Source organism: Apis dorsata, unplaced genomic scaffold (genome assembly GCF_000469605.1).
Source record: "Apis dorsata unplaced genomic scaffold, Apis dorsata 1.3 scaffold_683, whole genome shotgun sequence".
NCBI classification, from domain to species: domain Eukaryota; kingdom Metazoa; phylum Arthropoda; class Insecta; order Hymenoptera; family Apidae; genus Apis; species Apis dorsata.
Genome location: NW_006263864.1, coordinates 546,965 through 551,530, shown reverse-complemented (window position 1 = coordinate 551,530; position 4,566 = coordinate 546,965).

The window sequence follows — 4,566 nt, the reverse complement described above, 5'->3', positions numbered from 1 at the left end:
AAAAAAAAAAAAAAAAAAAAAAAAAAAAAAAAAAAAAAAAAAGAAAAAGAGATGGAACAAGTACAATCAACGACGCATCGAATCACGATCCGACGACGATCGATTTTTCATTTGATCGTTTCTCTCGATCAAAATAGATTTCGTATTGGAAACTCCTGGGGTGTCCTTTCTCTTTTGAGTCGCGATCAAGGTGCTCGATACGTTTGATAAATCATCTTCAGACTTATTATATCGAATCAAAATTGAGCTTAGACTTTATCAGAATATATTATTATTATTTTTTCAGAATATTATATTATTATTATTATTATTACTATTATTGTTATTATTATTATATTATTATTATTATTATTATTATTATATACTTATACATATATAAATATACATATATACACGTAAGGACACGATATCGAGCACTAAATGGAAGAGAGTGAATGAGGAAACGTATATAAATGAGTGTGAAAGTGAGAAAGAGAAGGAGAGTTGTATATGTAGCGTATATGGTAAAAGATATCGAAAACTTGTTACTTAAGATTTAAGGCTGCGGCCAGCGTAACTTAAGAGCAGAGATCTTAAAAAAAAAAAAAAAGAAAAAGAAAAAAAAATTAAAAAAAGAAGCGTGAACAGGCGATCGCCTGGTTCAATTGCGTGTGTGAGTCAAAAAACAGAAAAAAAAAAAAAAAAAAAAAAAAAAAAATAATGGCGAAAGGAAGCAAGCAGCAGCGTGTGTGTCATTTTATTTTCTCTCTTTTTTTTTCTTCTTCTTTTTCCATTTTTTTGTTCTTTTTTTTTTCTTTCATATATCGAAAGCGTGGTGTCATATCGTAATTATACGAGCGATTACTAGTATGACGATAAAGAGGAAGTATTAATTTTTTTCTCGTCCTTTTTTTTTTTTTTTTTCTTCTTTTTCTCTTGTTACAAAGAAGAGGCGGAGCAGGTCGTACTGCTGTCATATACAAAAAAAAAAAAAAAAAAAAAAAAAGAAAATAAATAAATGGAAACATAGTGGAAAAAAAGTATACACGAATTCGTTGAATGAACAAAAAGGGGGAGGGAGGGAGGGAGGGAGGGGAGAATGGAGAATTCAGTTCACGCCGAAAAATCGCGAGGCTCGTTCCGTTTCACCCATTTTATCCCTCCCCCGTTTAGAACTTTTATTCCCTGGAGGCGAGCGCGAAATTTATTCGCGCCACGGAATTTGTATCCGCCCGGCCGCGGGCTTTTAACGTTTATCGCGAAGCCCCCGCTGTTTGCTCGCGCGAAAATTAAAAGACGCGCGTGTCTCGACGATCCGCCGTTGAAAAATTGCCACGTTTCGTCTATATTTCTACCCTCTTCCCCTTCCTTTTCCTCCATGTCCATACGTGTTATCAGGTGTTCGTCCTATTTTCCCCCCTTCCTTTTTCGAACAATCATCTTTCTCTTTCCCCGTGTTCCGTTCTACTCTTTATCGCGCGAACAAACATCCATCACGGTCGTTTAATAGGAGCTAAACGATAAGAGACGGTGAAGAGAGGATACGGCGGGAGAAAGATGGCGTAGGGTGTAGATTTACTCCACAAGTTTCTGTATTCTACTTGGATCGATGTGTAACGACAAATCTACGTTACGAAGAGTCGCGAGCAAGTATCGTATAACGGCGAATAAAGAAGTCGAAGAGGTGTCTATGGCGTGGAGGCGTAGTTTAACGAGTTCGAATCCATTTTGCTTTCGTCCTTTATTTTCTCCTCGGTTTCTATACCTTCCCATCTCGATCGATGTATCGAAGAATAAGGACGAAACTCCTGGAAAAGTTGCAAGCATACATCTTTATATTAATGGTAAGAGAAATTGAAAAGGTGCACTGTGCCTCGGTCGTTCGAAGGGTTTCGGAATTCGTTCGAATTCCGATTCCTCCTCCATTCCTACACTTCCTTATTTCGATCGATATATATCGAAGAATATGGGTGAATCTACATTTCGAAGAATTACATTTTATTAATAAGAGAAATTGGAAGAGCACTATGACACAGATTCGAAAGGATTCGAATTCTGATTCCTTCATTTTTCTTCTCAATTCCTATATTTTCCTATTTCGATCGATGTAAAATAAGGATCTATATTTGGAAGAATTACAAGCATACGTTTTATTAATAGTAAGAGAAATTAAAAACCAGTATGGCACAGATTGTTTAAAGGATTCGAATTCTGATTCTTTATTTTTCTCCTCAGTTCCTATATTTTCCTATTTCGATCGATGTATCCAAGAATCTACACTTGGAAGAGTCACAAGTATACAATTTATAATTAATAGTATGAGAAATTAAAGAAGCACAATAAGAACGAATCTACACTTCGAAAGGTTACAAGCATACGTCTCATTAATAGTAAGAGAAATTGAACAGGCACTGGAGTGCAGATCGTTCGAATTCGTTCTCATTTTTCTTACACCATTCTTTCGATCGAAGAGCACTCTCGAAGAGTGACAACGAGAAATTGAATTACACCATGGCTCGTCGAATCCGAATTCGAACGTTAGTTTCTCATTTACTCCTCGACTCTCACTCGTTCCCTTGTTGCATCAAAGAGCAACGACAAATCTACTCGTATCACGTGCCGAGCGAACGAACGAGGCCACACCTGACAAACTACGTTACTACGCTACTTTTTTGAAGAAACTTGCACTCGTTACACAACGTAGTAAATACGTAACACCATCGTTGATGGTGTTTCGAGCGAGAGGCAAGGGGTTGACAAGGAGGAAGGACGGGGAGGGGGGGCAAAAGACCAGCCATGGGTGTTCTCATCGTGCAGGTTTGGGCCGAAGCGTGGGAGAAAAGCCGAGGATAAAGAAGTTTCTCCCGCAAGGAGGAAAGCTGATTTATTATCGCGAGGGGCGAATAGAGGAGGCAGGAAGAGTGCAGCTTGTCAGGTGTATAACGCGCGTCGGAAGTTGCGAAATTATTCCGTCGAGTTTTCGTGCTGGTTTGAACGCGAGCCGAGAAGAGGAGTCGCGTCTTAATTGTTCGAGACACGCAGCTCGACGCGCAGCTCGTTGCTCCCTCGTTGAAAAGGGATAATTAATGGAGACGTGGCTCGTCGTTAACGCCTTGTAAACTAGATTAGTAACGTTCACCGATAAAGCGCCGCCCGATGTTCTTTTATCGCTTGGCTGGAATCTATCTAATCTATCCAGCGCGCGAATATCTGGGTATAATTCGTTACTCCTTTTAATTTGTCCTCGACTCGGATTTTCTTTGAGCTTTTTTTTCTTTTTTTTTTTTCGTTTGTTTTATAATAATTTATCGAGGAATATGGAATGCGACGGTGGCAAAAGTCGAAAAGATTCTCGGTATGTAACGGATATTGATTTTCGATAAGCGCGAAAGATAAAAAATGCAACGAGATTCAAAATGGCTGTGCATATTGACGACAGTATTTGTATACGTGTATGTATGCGGAGAGAAATACGTGGAAAATTCTTTTTCCTCCTTTTTTTTCACAGCAATGATCGATCAAAAAAGAAAGAAAAAAAAAAAAAAAAAAAAAAAAAAAAAGAGAGAAGAATTTCCCTTTCGAATCGAATATCCTTTAATATCGGCCGATAATTCGAAATCTCTCTGTTCAGGTTAAGCTCATCACGGTAAACCGTGCAACCTGGCGTTTGAACCTTGGACCGATGCATTAATTAGTTTCCCAGTTGCCTAAATTCCAATTTCGCCGAATCGTGTAACGAATCGTGTAACGAACTCGGCGCCAAACATGTTGATAATCGCGTTGCAACGTGTATTACAGGGGCTTTAGTTCGCTGATTTGTCGGGCACAATACCACCGCGATACCATGCATCGTCACAGCCTCACAATTTCGCAACCTTTGTTCCCGATGGACAATGGCTGCTATTGCTTCGAGACTCGAACGGAGGGGAATCCATGGTTGGCTCCCCCTTGGATACCGCGTTTGATTAGAAACCTTAGCGCCCTCTTACGGGCCGGGCAAAAAGGCGAAAAGGGGAATTTTCTCCTTGAGCCGTGTCTTTCTCTGATCCTCCTCCCCCTCCCTGTGAGAGCATGTCGGTGAAAAGACATCTGGGATCGACTGGGAAGCCGCTTTAATCCGGCCAGCCGCAACGATTAGCATTCACGGAGGAAAGCTCGCTCGCCCCTTTGTCGCTCGCCCCGACGGTCGCCGCTATGAATCAGCGCGGAGTCGTGCCAACGTAGACAACCTGCTCAAGTTCGTCGAGAAGCTGAGCTGAAACAAATGGATTAAGGGAAAAGACGACGGGAGTAAATAAGTAAAGACGCTGTTGTACGATAAAAATATCGCGTATACTCGACCAACTTTAGGCTTGATCTTCGGATGGAACAACGTTCGTTCCTTTTGAGTTCGCGAAGAGGGAACGAGCCGAAGCAAGCGTGGATTTCACACGGAAGAAATTATTCCATTCTCATTTCCACCGAATATCGCTGCGACAAACTTTCGAAACTCGATACCGAATTACGAGCAAAGGGAGACGCGATAGGAAAAGTAGGGATCGGGTTGGATTGGACGAAGCGAGGGGAGAGGGAAGAAGAAGAAGAAGA